Raw genomic sequence first — 17,053 nt, 5'->3', positions numbered from 1 at the left:
CTATACAAAGGAGGACCAAGATGGAGGCATAGAGCGGAAGCCTGATTGTTGCCTACCACAACAATTTTGAGTCTACGACGGGAGAGCAGAGCAGACACCATCCAGAACCACCGGAGGGCTGGCTGAGCAGATGCTCTACAACTAGAATAAAAGAGAGGGGTACTCGGGATGATGCTGATGCCGGTGACCCAAAGATCACACTTTAAGAACTACGGCTCAGGCGACACAATGGCGGCCTGGAACGTGCTCGGCGCAGTTCCCCCAGCGGTCTCCGGCTGAGGGGAAGGCTCCACTTGCTGCTGAACACGGACAGACGAGCCCCTGGGAGACATGGGGTGGGAGACTCCGCGCTTGCTGACCTCCGAGTCCTTCAAGAATCTCAACGCCCCGGAAGCGGCCAGGTGCGCACGCTCGGCGACTGGCCACCGCTGCAGACCCAAGGGCCGACGCAGCCACCCGGACCAGCCCGCCGCCGCGCACCGGGCACATCGGAGCTTCGCCGAGCCCGCCGCCCAATGAGTTCTGCGGCGGCTGCCCTGGAGCTCTGAGAAAATGGCCGAAGGAATTGCTGAGATGGAATTGACCAACAGGAAATGGGATCAAGAAGACGAAACCCCACTGGGTCCCGGATCCGGGTGAAGCCGCGTGTCCCTGGGTCCGGGTGAGGCTGGGAACTGGGTCAGGGTGAGGCTGGGTCCCAGGCCCGGGTGAGGCCACGTGCCCCTGGGTCCGGGTAAGGCCACGCGCCCCTGGGTCCGGGTGAAGCTGGATGCCGGGTCCGGGCGAGGCCGTGTGCCCCTGGATCCGGGAGAGGCTGGGTCCCGGGCCCGGGAGAGGCCACGTGCCCCTGGGTCCGGGTGAGGCTATGCGCCCCTGGGTCCGGGTGAAGCTGAATCCTGGGTCTGGGCGAGGACGTGTGCCCCTGGATCCAGGTGAGGCTGGGTCCTGGGTCCAGGTGAGGTCGTGGGCCCCTGGATCTGGGTGAGGCCACGCGACCCTGGGTCTGGGAGAGGCCACGTGCCCCTGGGTCCGGGGGAAGCTAGATCCTGGGTCCGGGTGAGGCCGTGTGCCCCTGGATCCGGGTGAGGCTGGGTCTCGGGCCCGGGTGAGGCCACGTGCCCCTGGGTCCGGGTAAGGCCACGCGCCCCTGGGTCCGGGTGAAGCTGGTTCCCAGGTCTGGGTGAGGCCGTGTGCCCCTGGATCCGGGTGAGGCTGGGTCCCGGGTCCGGGTGAGGCCGTGGGCCCCTGGATCCGGGTGAGGCTGGGTCCCGGGCCCGGGAGAGGCCACGCGCCCCTGGGTCCAGGTGAGGCCATGCGCCCCTGGGTCCGGGTGAAGCTGAATCCTGGGTCTGGGAGAGGCCGTGTGCCCCTGGATCCGGGTGAGGCTGGGTCCCGGGTACGGGTGAGGCCGTGGGCCCCTGGGTCCGGGTGAGGCTACGCGCCCCTGGGTCCAGGGGAAGCTAGATCCCGGGTCCGGGTGAGGCCGTGTGCCCCTGTATCTGGGTGAGGCTGGGTCCCGGGCCCGGGTGAGGCCACGTGCCCCTGTGTTCTGGTAAGGCCACGCGTCCCTGGGTCCGGGTGAAGCTGGATCCCGGGTCCGGGTGAGGCCGTATGCCTCTGGATCCGGGTGAGGCTGGGTCCCGGGTCCGGGTGAGGCCGCACACACCTAGGTCTGGGTGAGGCCACGCGCCCCTGGGTCTGGGAGAGGCCACGCGCCCCTGGGTCCGGGTGAAGCTAGATCCCGGGTCCGGGTGAGGCCATGTGCCCCTGGATCCAGGTGAGGCCACGCGCCCCTGGGTCCAGGTGAGGCCATGCGCCCCTGGGTCCGGGTGAAGCTGGATCCCGGGTCCAGGTGAGGCCATGTGCCCCTGGATCCGGGTGAGGCTGGATCCCGGGTCCGGGGGAAGCCGCGTGCACCTGGGACTAGGTGAGGCCATGCACCCCCTGGGTCCGGGTGAGGCCACGTGCCCCTGGGTCCGGATGAAGCTGTGCCCCTGGGTCCGGCCGAGACCCAACCAGAGGGAATCGAACCTGCATTACCACCATTTGTCCACCATCCAGAGCTGAGGGGTCAGTGCCGACATGTACACATAAGGAACTGATGGACATTGATATTGGGTCTCAAAAGAACTGTTGATCCAGAAAGAAACTCACTACAGACTGATTCATTTGCCTGTCAGCATAACTATTATTGCTCATCTCACATTCAGTTCATATAAGTATATCTCTAGTGACACATGATCTCGCTCATCTAGGGGAAATGATGAACAACATAGACTGATGAACAAGAACAGAACCAGAAACAAAGAGGCATCAATCGGACTATCGGGCCTCAGAGGGAGGATAGGGGAGGGTGGGGGGAGGGGGGAGAGATCAACCAAAGGACTTGTGTGCATGCATATGAGCCTAACCAATGGTTAAGTTCAACAGGGGGTTGGGGCATCCGTGGGGAGGGGTGTGGGATGGGAATGGGGGGATGAGGACAAATATGTGACACCTTAATCAATAAAGAAATTTAAAAAAAAAAAGAAAACAGTTGTAAAGAATTTAAAACTATAATTATTTACAGATGATTTTAGTGTTTGCAAAGACTCTCACAATCTATTACAATTTTTTTCAAGTTTAGAAATATTATTTAATTAAAAAAATCAATATATGTGGACCCTGAGAAAGAAGATACTTACTAAAAATGGCTCCTGGTGACTAATGGGGCTCAAATTTAAAAAATTAAAAAGCAGAGCCTAGCAACTATTTGCATACAGGGACCTCTCTCACAAACTATACTTCAGGGAGGAGCCTGCACTGAGCTGCCTGCCTGCACTGTGTTTCTGTCATCTGAGCTAGCCCTTAAAAGGAGTTCCTGGAATAGTATTTCAACCATAGGGCTGAGGCTTTCCCCATCCAATCGGAGCTGTGCAGCTCTATAGCTATATTCTCCCTCCACCCCCATCTTCACTAACCAATCAGAGAGGCTCCATTCTGACCAATCGGGACAGTGCTTTTTGGACCAATCAAACCATGATGATTTGGAGTTCTCATTTGCATGAGGACAGACCAATCTGTCCAGGAGTGAGGCCCTATTACTGGGACCAGAGTGAGGATTTCTGTCCATATAAACCACCTCCCCTCTAGCTCCAGGAGTGCACATTCCCTTTCCACCAAAGACTGAACACTGTTCCCTGGCTGGAGCTGAAACACTGAAGATGAAACACAGAGGATGTCTCGCTGGAGCAGAGCAGACCTGAGCAGAGCAGAGCTACCAAGCTGGAGAGGGGCCTGCAGGTCCCAGGGCTGTCTTGCCGCCATGCTGTGCTGCTTCATAATTGAGCTGTAACACTATTAAGCTTTCCCACAGTCGTGCTGTATCACAACTGAGCGGTTTGCACTGAATAAAGTTTCCTTCTTCACTGCCCCCCAAACTGGGGATTTCTGTTGGCGCTGAATTGGCGCCAACACCTATAAGTTGACAAAATTAATCTGCATTCCTACATAGAACAACAATTAAAAACGTTAATCTTAACAAAAGACATTTACAAATTAAAAACGTTAATCTTAACAAAAGACATTTACAATGGCATAAAAAATTAGATATGAAGCAATTTTATCTAACAAAGATGTATAAGATCTTTATGAAGAAAATCACAAAATCTTGTAATACCTAAAGAAGACCGAAATTATAACCCCAGCAAACTCTTCTGTAGAAATTGACAAGCTGGTTGTAAAATTTAAATGGAAATCAAAATACTATCATGTGTCACATCATGTTTGGTCAACAGCAAACAGTGCATATAAGGCTGGTGCAATAAGATTACAACAGGCCCTAGCCGGCTTGGCTCAGGGGATAGAGCGTCAGCCTGCGGACCGAAGGGACCCAGGTTCGATTCCAGCCGAGGGCACATGCCTGCTGGGTTGCGGGCTTGATCCCCAGTGGGGGATGTGCAGGAGGCAGCCCATCAATGACTCTCTCTCATCATTGATGTCTCTATCGCTCTCTCCTTCACCCTTCCTCTCTGAAATCAATAAAGAAATATAATTTTAAAAAAAAAAAGATTACAACAGAACTGAAAATGTCCTATTGCCTATTGACATTGTACTTGTGGTGACATCACAGCAGAATGCATTATTTTCATGTTTGTGGTGATGCTGGTGCAAACAACCCTACTGTGCTGCCAGTCATATAAAAGTATAGCACATCCAATTATGTATAATACATAATAATTGACAGTAATAAACAGCCATGTTACCGGTTTATATATTTACTATACTACACTTTTAATCATTATCTTAGAGCTTGCTCTTTCTACTTATTAAAAAAAAAAGTGTGCTGTAAAACAGAATGCCATGTCACACTGGCAGCAGCCTCACACATTTCATCTTTACCTCATCTCCTGATTGCATCGTTTTATCTTGTGCTTGATTTAATCTTGGGTTGCTTTGTACAGTAACTGCTGTACAGGCTTATACCGTAGGAGCAATATGCTATATCATCTAGCCTAGGTGTGAAGTAGGCTATATATGTCATCTAGGTTTGTGTAAGCACACCGTATGATGTTCGCACGAGAATGTATCCGAATCACTAGGCAGCACGTGACTCCCTAGAATAGTCAAAACAACCTTGAAAATGAAGAACGAAGTTGAAGACCTACATTAACTGATTTAAAAACTGCTATAAAATTGCAGTAATTAAGACGTCGGGAAAGACAGATCAATAGAACAGAAGAAAAAGTTCAAAATTAGACCCACATATACATTCAATTGATTCTTGACCAAGGCTCCAATGCGATTCAATGGAGAAAGGAAAGTCATTTCAATAAATGGTGCTGGAACAAATGGGTAACCTTATGAGGGAAAAATTAACATTCATTATCCCTACCTCACGCCGTATAGACTAATTAATTTGAGATACATCAAATTATTTTAAAAGTAAAATCTCAAACACAGAAGAATGTCTTTGGGAACTTGGGGTACATAAAGATTTCTTAGAATACAAACAGCACTAACCATAAAAGAGAAAGTTAATAAACTGGATCTTACAAAACCTAAAATAAAACTTGCATCCATTGAAAGACACCATTATGGAAATGAACAGGCAATCCCCAGACTGGGAGAAAAAGTCGCAATAATATATGTGGCAAAGGTCTCACACATCCAGAATATACAAAAACCCCTACAAACAAAAAGCCACAATGATGTACCATTTCAAAACTATTAGAATCACTACAATTAAAAAGTTGACAACACTAAAAAAAAAAAAAAGACTGCACTAGATGTTAATGAGGATGCAGAACAACCAGAAGTCTCATACTTTGTTGGAAGGAGTACAAAATGGTACCATCACTTCGGAAAGCTGTTGCTTTTTTATAAAGTTAAACATGCATTTATCCTGTCACCCCACAATTCCACATTTAATGTTTCCATTTGTCTCGAGTAAATACCAATATCCACAAAGACGCACACAAGAATATGCAGAGCAGCCTTACTCAAAATTGCCACACACACACCGAAAAGGAACCCGCTGTTTTACCGGCTTGTGCCCAGTTCCTTGGTCTCAGCAATGGAGGCTGACCTGGTGTCTGGACTGAGATGGCCCAGAGAAGTGAGGCGGTGGGCTCAGCGGGCGGGGCATGGACTCAGCCCGGCTCAGGGCAGCTTGCTAATTAAGAGGCAGGAACGGTGTGCAGAGGTACTAAGGGACCTGCTGCCCAGGGTCCAGCCTCTGTGTTCACATCCCGGCGGCACTGAGCACCCACTCGGACCCTCCATTCTCCTCCCTGGTCCCGGATCACCCCACCTCATCTTTCCTCTCCCGGCCACGCTGCCGCAGGTATGGAGCAAGGGAGGCAGGTGTGACTGGACACATTTTTTTCCTTTGGCCGCCTACGTTCCCGACTGAATGAATAGCCAAATCTCAAACTCCAAAAGCATCATTGGGTGGCTTTGGACAGACCTTGCTAGCAAAAGTTCTTCCATTGCAAGCTACCTGCACATGTTCTCTTCATGCTAAATTAGCAAAATGAAATGTTATGGAAGTCCTCGACTCCAAACAAACAGCTAAACACCTCGTTCCTCTGGGTGAGTCCACTGGCACTCTGACGGTCACCTTCACAGTCTGTAGAAATAAAACACTTCATAAAATCACATCCGTCTCAAAACTTCAGTTAGCACCCGAACGATGAATCTGAATGGTCTGAGGGCCAATCAGCTCTCCTCTTAAGATACAAATCAACTATAATTTCAATCAGCATCATCTCCAGAACAAAGGAAATAGGAAGTATTTCCCTGCCACTCTAAAGGCAGATGAGATTTGACAGGACTCAAAGGCTCAGTGGTCATGAACCTAATTTTTTGTGTGATAAGAAAGCTTAACATTTTTGTTCCTTAACCTGCAGCTGCCTCAGAAAAAGCTCTCCTAAATCCTCAAGGTAACATCGCAGGGGGACCGGGAGACTGGGCACATGGAACGAAGAGAAACATGAAAGGAACAAGACACTCTGTCCCACCTCACGCGGGCGCAGGAGGGAGAGCTGCTTCCTGGGGCCTGGGCACCAGTGCCCTACCTTCCCGAGGGGCCCGGGGAGTTTCATGATCGCTGCTCCTGTCTCTTCAGAGGGACACGGAATGCAACTCGACATTAAGTTGAAGTGACTGAGTCATGCCACCACGGTGGGGCTCTTGAAAAAAATGGATCCCCACTGCCTAACCATGAGATCACGCCAAACTACCCCACACTGAGGACACTCTGCGAAGTCCCCGATGTCCTCAGAGGGCTAGGGTCATGAAAAACGAGGCGGCTGAGGAACCGTCACAGATTAGAGACCAAAAGCAGGACCGTGGAACTGAAAAGACATTAGCAGAATAACTGGTGAAATCAAATAAAGTGTGGTCAGTAGTACTGACAGTAAAGTATTAGTTCTGATCACTACGCTGTGGCCAGGCCCGATGTCAGCAAGGGGGACCAGAGCGCAGGTGAGCGCGGTACTGTTGTTCAGCCCCTCGGTAAGCCAGTTATTTCGAAACAGAAAGTGAACATAAAAAGGCAAATGTAATCACAGTTTTTTATTTATCATCTTACCTTGGATTATCCAAAAAAGAGGAGAGGTGAGAATCTCCTTTTCTAGCAGGAAAGGAGGTGCTCAGAACGAGCTGTGTCAGTAACCAGAAAGGAGAAAACGGACCCCGTGGCCAGCAGCCAAGCGGACTCCCGAGGCAACTCAGGCCGTGGGAGCAATTCCATGACCTTTTTAAAAAAGATGTTTTTTATTGATTTCAGAGAGAGGAAGGGAGAGGGAGAGAGGGATAGAAACATCAATGATGAAAGAGAATGATTGATCAGCTGTCTCCTGCACGCCCCCAACTGGAGATGGAGCCCACAACCCGAGCTTGTGCCCTGACCGGGAATCCAACTGTGACCTCCTGGTTCATAGGTCGATGCTCAACCACTGAGCAACACCGGCCAGGCCCTATGATCTTTTTTATTCAGTAACTTTTGGGGGTGAATTTTCTAAATTTAGTGTCCTAACTTAAAATTACAGGGATGAATAATATCTACCTATTAAGTTTTTTCTCCTGAGAGTGTATTTCAAAGGGGAGACTTTGGGACCTTTGCTCATTTGAAATATTTCTCATAGACGAATTCAGACTGGATTGGGGTAAATGTCAGCTGACTCCTGCTGGGTCCAAAATCTGATATCCTCTGAGCTTCAGGAGAAGCAGGCGGGTGGGAGGCCCTGATGGCGAGCAGGAGGGCTGCAGGTGTGCAGAGCTGGGAGGAGCAGAGAGGAGGCCTCCTAACTGCCCCCTCTGCATAAGGTTCAAGGCCCTGGAGCTAACCTGGGCCACAGAGTGAGGGGTGGTCAAGTGGGCTTGGTGCAAAGCAGACATTCTCAATATTAATCTGGGGGTCCTGAGCTCCAGGGGCTTGGCCAACTCTTTTGATCTTTGACCTTAGACAAGTCACTTAGAGCCTCAGGGCCTGTCACCTCCTTGTAAAATAGGAATGGGACTGGTTGGCATGCTTCCCCTGCACTATTATCTAGCTCCTCTGAAGCACAACGTGGTGACACTATTGCAGGGGAGCTAAGAAGGCTCCCTGTTAAATGCTCTCTTCATGCTCACAACCAGCCTAGAAGGCGAGCACTGTGATTGTTCCACCTGCAGGGAACGAAGTTCGAAAGGTTGAATGACCACGGGGAGTGGAGATTCCAACCCAGGCAGCTCGCCTCAAGAGCACACACCTTACCCCCTGAGCCACCTGGCTGCCCGGGGTACAGCTGCTCCTGTTACTCCAAGTCCAGACGAAGGACGGGCCCACCGGCTGCGGCCCCGGCCGACACCTTGACGGCTGCCTCCTGAGAGCCCCTAGTCACTGGGTTGGGGCGGATGCTGAGTACTTGACAGAAGTGATGTCCTTTCACGCTCACATCACTGTAGGAGGTGGGATTATTACGGACAGACGGAGATTTCTGGTGGCTTGCTCCAGATTACACAGCTACCAGGTGATAAAACAGGGACTTCAAACCGTTTCGCTTTCTGTCTCCAAGGCCATATTCTTTCCACTCTGTTGACCGAAGGGGGCAAGTTTGATTTCAGATGCTCTCTTAGAATTCAGTCCTGCTGAAGAAAGCAACAGCTCCACCCACGAGGCCAGCGTGGTAAGAGGCCGCAGTGCCTCCTATGGGGCCCTTGCTCAGCATGGCCCGGCCTTCTCACCCTGAGCTAGAGCAGGCACCCTGTTATCCCCCCTCACCCGCCCCCTCGGTTTCTCTGCACCTTTTGTCACAAACCAGTGGGACTCGGTGTCAGCACTGCCTTGCTAAATTTCGGATACAGAATGATCTCCTTACTTGTTTCACCACCAACCTAGTAATCTTCCCAAAGCAGGATATATTTTTATGTGACATAAGTTGTCCTTACAGAGCCACACCCATGCGAGGCCCAGGTTCTTCCCGAAGTTCTCACAGACATCTGCTCAATCTTGAGATTTGCCAGGAATCCACAACAAATTTATTGCTTGTAACAAACACAACTTGTCCCTCTTTTGAAAATGAGGACCTACCATACAACCAGTTCACGTTCTTTTGCACTCATGTAACAGAGATCACCAAAGACTAGTTATAGCACAATAAACTGGTTCCAATGACCTGAAAGAATATTTTTTTTAAAATACAGCTCAAGCCTAACATCTAACTGGTCACTTGACATTATTCTGGCACGTACCGATCGATGTGTGACTCGTCAGAGATAGTATCCTTTTCCTGGGCAACACTAATCAAACTTATTTAACTACATATTTAAATATACATAACAGTGAATATGTACACGCATACAAACCATTTAAATACACCTTATATACACATATACACACCTTATATACGCATATAATGTGTGTTGCCTATGTGTATGTATCATATACGCCCTATAATATTAATGTCAACAGACATAACTGAAGAAGGGACTGGGGGAGGGGGGAGGAAGGGAAGAGGCGCAGACTGGGAGTATGGGTCTCTAGGGCATTTTCTTCCTGACATTCCCCCAATACTGGACCTCAAACAGCGACAAAGAATTATCCACTGCCTCCTGGATGTTGGGCAATTTTTCTTTTATATATATTGTTTTTCTTGAATCTTTAATTTACTTGATGGCAGCTACTTGACTATCAAGAAAAAATCTTGGTCTCAAATCACCTGCAAGACTTCACAACACGCCCAGTGACTGCTCCCATTCTGCACAGCGCCCTCAGGCCCACGGGGGCCTCCAATTAGCTTGCTACTTCTACATTCAGATTTAGTAGTTAGCATTTTTTAATAAAGAGAAACAGGCCAGGTTTACCACAGAAGAGATGAGTTGTAAAGTGTGGGCCAAATTACTCGGCAGTCAGTATCCAAACACCTGGCCACCACAAATGATTAATGTATTTCTAATGAGCACTGGATTCAGCCCAAGATGAAGATGCGTAACGCATTAAGTAAAACTTCCTCGAGCTTTGTTAAAGGATCACAAATGTTTAATATTGGCATGAAGGAATAAGCCATAATAACAACTTGGTTTTCCTGAAAAGAAAAGCTAGCTGCAAATCAGGCCTAGAATACTGAGCACGTGCTAGGGTCAGGCAGAGGCTGCAGCATCCTGGGAGCCTGCCGTGGTGCCCTAACTCCGCCCCATGCGAGGGCCGGAGGGCTGCTGCTGGAGGTGGGCATGGAGGAGGAAAGGCAGGGTCTCACCTGGCTTCTCTGTACAATGTATATACTGTGATGTGCACAGCAAATTGGGATCAGAACCCATCAGGAGTCTAACTCCAGAGGAAAGCATTCACTGTATTGACCATTACAGTTGACTCTTGAACAACACGGGTTAGAACTGCATGGGTCCACTAATACATGCATTTTTCAAAAACAAATATACAGTTGAAAACAACATTTTATTTATTTTTTGTTAATCCTCACCCAAGGATATTTTTCCATTGAGTTTTAGAGAGAGTAGAAGGGAGAAGGGGATAGAGAGAAACATCGATGTGAAAGAGACACATCAATTGGTTGCCTCCCACAATAAAGCCTGCCCCAGATTGAGCCTGCAACTGAGGTACGTGCCCTTGACCGAAATCGAACTTGGGATCCTTCAGTCTGTGGGCTGAGGTCTATCCACTGAGCCAACCAGCTAGGGCTGAAAACAATATTTTTAATCTGCAGTTGAGAATCCACAGATGTCATCTCTCTATATAAAACTCTAATATGCAAATAGACCGAATGTCAGAACAACTGGTGGCTATGACGTGTGCTGACCACCAGAGGGTGTGCACAGAACATGGTGGGCATCGGCAGTGGGTAGCAGAGCGCACAACATGGTGAGTGTTGGCTGTGGTGGGATGGTGGAGCAGGTGAGCAGGGGCGCCAGACCAAGGTGGGGCGAGCCTCTGGTGGTTACTGAAAATTCTTTGCTCCCGCACGCGGCGGTCCCACCCGGCACTCGCACCCACTGCTGGCGCCGACCCCCTCACACCCGCAGCCAGCGCCGGAGATGCCGCTCGCACCTGCTACCTGCGTCCAGCGCCGGTCCCAATGGCCTGCTCCTGAGGGGCGATGGAGACCCTTCATTAATACATGAATTTGCTCTCACACACCGTGGTCCCACCGGGCACTCGCACCCTGCTTGCACCTGCTGCTGGCGCCAGCCCCAATAGCTCGGCGCCGTCAGCAATGGCGGCAGGAGCAGGGCTCCTGGTAGAGAGGGGACCGGGGCTACGGCGGGAGGGGCTGGGCGGGGGCACAGAGGATGGGCCAAGACCCGCCCCTGTGCCCACCACAGCCTCGTGGCCCACAGTTCTTTCAAGGTGCACGAATTCGTGCACTGGGCCCCTAGTTTTATATGAGGGACTTGAGAATCTGAGGACTTGGTGTCTGCGAGGACAACTGTACTAGTAGTTAAGTTTGGGGGAGTCCAAACACAGATTTTTGCCTGTGCAGGGTTGACTGGCAGAATCAGGGTTGGAGCCCACGTGGAGCAGACACACTGGGGCCTGGGAAGGGCTGGTTGTAGGCAGGCTCCGAAGGAGTCCCGTCAGGGCTGTTTCTAGGGCCACACACCACAGAAAGGCCGCTCTTGTGACTGCCGGGGCTGCTTGGCTGGCAGAATTGGAAGGAAAAAGGAAGCAGCTGGCCAGATGTTCCTTCCTATGTGACCTAGTGCTGGAAGCTTCTGGCTGACAGAGAGAAGCAAGTCTGGGAGGAGGGCGCACCGGCACCCACAGGCCCCTGTGCCTGAGTGCTGGCTCCCCGCAGCCAGCTCACTGCAGGAGCCTCCTCCACTTCCCTCCGTGCCTGCCCTGTCGCTGCAATCACTGAGGCATTTCATCAGGGATAAACCCCAGCACCCAATACAGTCATTTGCACTAAGCACTGTGTGAACCCCCATTTCCAGCAGCCAGGCAGGGCCCCCAGAGCGGCCTGGGCACTTGGTGAGGGCCCCCCAACAGCCCCTGAGCAGAAACAATGACAGCGACAGGCAGACAGCTGGCGATGGAGGACAGCTTCTGTCTCTAGAGTCATCCCCACTTGACACACAGGGTGGCAGCTGAAACCCCAGCTTCCCCTGCAGCCCCCAGGGCCTGGGACAGGCGGCGGGGAGCGGGGCGAGGTCTCTGCCCTCCTCCCAACACACCCTGCCCAGCCTCCCGGCTCAGGGCAACAAGTCAGGTCGGGTGTGACCCGGAACTGAGTTCTGAAATCCCAAGAGCTTCCATTACAGCAATAAAACCGGTCCATACAGGGGTGGAGGGGCAGGGCTCTGGGCACAGTCCTCCCAGGGTCTTCCCTCCAGAAAACCAACAGCTCACCTCGAATCAAGGACTAGGTCTCAGACCTTCCCCACACACACCCACTCCCTCCTCTCGCGCCACAACATCCACACCGCGGACCCCGCGCTCGGCCCGCCTGCCCCCCGCATGTGCACACGGGCGCACCCCGCACCGGCACCCCCACCTGCACCCCTGTCCCAGATCTGACAGGCACGTGCCCCACGCTCTGCTGCCCGCTCGCGACCCGCCCAGGCACCCCTCGCTCCCCACCCGTCCCGCTCCTGCCCCGGCCGCGCCCCACGGCCCGCACTCACCGGCCGGCGCCCGCTGCCCCCGCGTCCCGCCGGCCCTGCGGCCTGGGCCCGCCGCCCGCCGCCCGCCGCCCGCTCCGGCCGCGGCTCCTGGGCTGGGCCGGCCGCGCCGCCGCCGCTTCCCGTCACGTGGGGCGGCCGCCCTGCGCGGGAGGCGGGAGCCCGAGTGTCCCTGCGCCGTCCGCCCGTCCGCCACCCGGGCACGCGCGGCCCTTAGAGATCCCGCTCCGGCGCCGCGGCCACAGGGGCGCCCCCTGGGCCTCGGTTTCCTCCTCCGCCTCGTGGGGCGGTCGTGAGGGTCGGGTCGGAGCGGTCGCTCCTGGGAAGCACGGACCGCCGGCAGCGGCGGGTGCGGAGGGCAGCGGGGGCTGTCCTCACGCACCTGCTCCCGCCCACGCGGCGCACAGCGCCGGGAAACGCCGGCCCGGTCTGCTCCGCTCACCGCTCATTTCTCACACCAAACGGGCTGGACGCGGGAGGCACGGGAAACACTGGCTGAATGAATGAAGGAATGAATGAATGAATGAATGCATGCATGCATGAACGAACGAACCAACCGACCTGCCAATCCTGGGGAAAGCCAACCACCCGGCCATCGGGCTGTTGCTGAGCAGCCAATCACAGACAGGGGCCAGGACCCCACACCTGCATGAGCAGAGCTGCCCTCCCCCAGTCGCAGAGGGGACACCTACTGAGGGCAGGACGCTGGCCTGAGGGCCTTGCAGAGGTTATCTCATTAAAGCCTCCCCAGGTCCCTATGAAGTAAAGCGCTGTTAATCTCTCCATTTTACAGATGAGTTGACTGAGGCAAAAATAAGTGAATTGCTTATCCCAAATTCCATGGTAGTAAGGACAGAACAAGATACAAACCCAGAATTCAAAACCAGTGAATTTTGTATATGCATAAAATTAAGTTCTATTGATTGAATAGTTTGTGGAACAACACTTAGTGTTCTGCTTTAAATAATATAGGAGTGAAAGTGTATATTAACAAAAAAGAGAAAAATAATTCAGAAATAATTATTTCCTTTATGAAAGGATTCACCATAGGATTCTTACAATGTCAAACTCCACATATGCACAATATTCCATCTAGAAACATTTGTGCTTCCTGGAACTCTGAGTTCATTTCACATATGACAGGAACCTCTATGTAAATAACTATTCCATAACCATGGAAATATCTGCATCAGGACTAATTCTAAATTAGCTTGATTACATTTAAGAAGAAATATCAGTCATGTTTCTCAAAGGAATTGTTAATTAACTTCATTTATTAATATTTATTCAATATCCCTTGGGTCCATCCAAAACATGTTACCAGTATTTATAGCATTCTAATAGATTAATGAAGATTAAGAGTTAAATAGCTACAACTGATTGCTTTTAATAGTTGCCATTTACTCTCCTACTCTCAAAATGTACCATCCTCACACTCACAAGTACACTTAAGGTTCCTCACTGGCTGTAAGCTCTTAAGGACGGGTGTGTCTATCAAGTTTTTGCTGTGTCTATCTGCATGTAGGAAGCACTCAACCAACATTTAAAATTCCTGCCCTAGCCGGTTTGGCTCAGTGGATAGAATATCAGCCTGTGAACTGAAAGGTCCCCAGGTTCCATTCTGGTCAACGGCACATGCCCGGGTTGTGGGCTCAATCCCCAGTGGGGGACTTGCAGGAGACAGCCAATCCATGATTCTCTTTCGTCCTGGATGTTTCTATCTCTCTCCCTCTTCCTTCCTCTCTGAAATCAATAAAAATGTATTTTAAAAAACATACAAATGTATAAAAATAAATAAATAAATAAAATTCCTGATACTCAATATTAAATTAGGCTATCATTAAAAGAGGCTTTTCATGCTAAGATTCTGTTACTCTAATCTATAAGCTCTCATTACAAGTACACATCTAGTTTGGATATCAGTTTAGAATGTGAGGTTAAGCAAAGAAAGGTTATATTTATGATTTTTTAAAAAATATTTTTATTAATTTTTAGAGAGAGAGAAAGGAAGAGGGAGGGAGAGAGAGAGATAAACATCGATGTGAGAGTGAAACATGGATCAGCTGCCTCCTGCACACCCCCCAGTGGGGATTGAGCTGGAAACCTGGGCATAGGCTCTGACTGGGAATCGAACCAGCAACCATTTGGTACACAGGCCGACACCTAACCAGCTGAGCCACACCGGCCAGCGCTATGATTTTTTCTTTAGCAAACATGTTTTAAGAGCTTTTACGTGTATTAGCTGATTTAAAGATATATACACATATGCATATACTTGTAAACTAGATCCAATAAAATAAACTTTTTGAACTGTTATTCCACTCAACTATTTCCTGAGCAGCCCCTCTGTGCCAGGTACTATGGCAGAGGCTGCTGGGGGCACTGAAATAGGACACAGCCCCTGACCTCAGGGAGCTTAATTTAGTTCAGTGGTTTATAAAGCATGATCGGTGTTCAGCAATACCAACATCACCTTGCAAGTTGCTGTAAGTGCAAATTCCCGTGCCCCTAATCAAACCTCCTAAGTCAGAAACTTGGGGGTGACTAGCTCTCCAGGTGACTCTAACGCTCCGTCAGTTTTGAGAACCATGGCTTTAGCGGGACCTGTGGAATACCCTCCTGATCATATCCTAAAGTAAAATATAATGTGCTCGAGGTTTGGTGACCGGGGAGGTCAGTTAGGAAGGGCCTGCGGAGCTGGGGAGGTTTACTGACGTTCATTCCTCACACATTGTTCTCACAGTGTGCACGGCACTGTGCTGGGTGCTGAGACAGGATGTAAGAGACAAAGAGGGAGCTCACTAAACTGGTGTCTTGAGATGGGTTTTACAAGAAAGCCAGTAGGTGGTATGTAAGTGCATCTTTATGGTAATCAGATAGTAAAAGGGATGAGAATTGACAATAGTAAAAAATATGGTCATTAATAATCATTATGATACTAAAGGTAGTTATTTAAAACTCAAAGCAGAACTGTTGTTTTAAATAGCTAAAAATACAGGTCCCAAGTGGAAAGTGTTTTTTAAATTTTTACATTGACTTTGAAGCTCTTAATTTGATTTATGCTCAGATATATTTTTGACAACTAATGATAAAATATTTGTAACGTACATATCTTAAATATTACATTATGGACAAAAGGAATCAGCACCCGAAGTTCTCAGTATATATTTCACTTACAGTTCATTCAATACATACTGAGTGCCTACTAAGGACAACCACTCACTGTGCATGCTGGTGACCAGGTTGGAGATTCAAAGCACGTGTGGCCCTGTCCTGGGGGAGCTCGGGCCTAGGGGGGTGGTGGTGCCAGGTGAGGCAGTGTCGGCTGTTGCCCTCAGCTACGGTCTGCCAACCACAGGCGGAAAAAAATGTTAATGAATGCAACGCCTTGATCCAGGCGATGCGGAAACTCTCACAATTCCGAACTTAAAAATGTAGTTATGTATGATACTCACACAATTTGTAGCAGGAGTCAACTTCAGTGTACATATTCAAATGTGTAACAAATAGAATTATTTTTCTGTAACTGAGCTTTATTTCTATTTTAAGCCCCCGTTTGGCTGTGGTAACAATGATCTTATCAACAGAGGCCTGCCCCCTTCCTCAGGCTGTGTCCAGATTAGGGAATCTCTGAAGTGCCAAGACGAGAAGGGGGAGACACCAGACCTTTGCATTACTGACCCACCCACAAGGATTCTGGGATGTTCTTGGTCTCTGGTGCTGGTTTTCAGTCTGGCCCTCCAGTTATGGCAACGGCCTGGCTTGCGGGTCAGGGCCGGCTTTGGCTTCCTTGCCCTGCGAGGTAACAGAAACCGCTGGGAGGTGGCCCTGCTGCCTAGGCATATGTGAAACATCAGAACTTCTTAGGAAGGAAAATTCTCCTCTTTCCCAGATTCCTACCGCAGAAACACTGATTGAAACCCAGACAGCAGATTGCAAATACTCTGAGGCTCCACTCTCCAGGGCTCTGCCGCAGGCTGGAGAGGGCGCAGGCATTCCCAGCATTGGAATCTCATTCTACTTCCTCCTCTCTGAACTGGGTTTTTTTTCCTGCCTCAGAAGACACTCCCTCTACCCTGAGGTTTTAGCTTCAGAGACACCTAGAATTACCTTAATGGATTTAATTTGAAACCGGGAAGTACTTTTCATTTTAAAGTGGGATGTACGCAGGTCAGGTGACTGGTCCAGAGCACCACAGGGAGAAAGCGCACAGCAAGGACCTCTCCCCATTTCCAGGGCTGAAGCTCAAGTTTTCCCCAGCTCCACCTCCATGCTGCCACCTCTCTGCTTTGATGACAGTCAGAGGCTACAACAGATCTCCAGGGAGAGGCAAGTGCTCCTACGTTAGCTCCAATCTCTTAACACTATGAGGTGGTGTTATAATTTCCATTTCACAGGTGAGGAGGCTAAAGTGGGGAGACATGACGTATTTCTCAAAACCAGCTACCATTTA

At 50.2% G+C, this 17,053-nt stretch overlaps 1 protein-coding gene across 2 annotated transcripts in view; it reads right to left on the bottom strand.

Moving 5' to 3' along the window:
* The window catches only part of TGFBRAP1 (transforming growth factor beta receptor associated protein 1), a 70,871-nt gene extending 58,167 nt beyond the window's left edge, over positions 1-12,704 (bottom strand). Inside the window, exon 1 of one of the 2 annotated variants that reach the window (XM_079791878.1) lies at positions 12,604-12,704. The gene's annotated coding sequence lies outside the window, so the exon portion shown is untranslated. Of the gene's footprint in view, positions 1-8,234; positions 8,622-12,603 lie in introns of those variants that run through there. The other variant, XM_079791879.1, reaches the window with a different exon arrangement.
* Positions 12,705-17,053: the final 4,349 nt, after the last annotated feature.

This window comes from Cnephaeus nilssonii (genome assembly GCF_951640355.1).
Source record: "Cnephaeus nilssonii genome assembly, chromosome: 15".
Classification (NCBI taxonomy): Eukaryota; Metazoa; Chordata; class Mammalia; order Chiroptera; family Vespertilionidae; genus Cnephaeus; species Cnephaeus nilssonii.
Note: the sequence above shows the minus strand (reverse complement) of the source record. Positions and strands in the feature narration are given on the sequence as shown.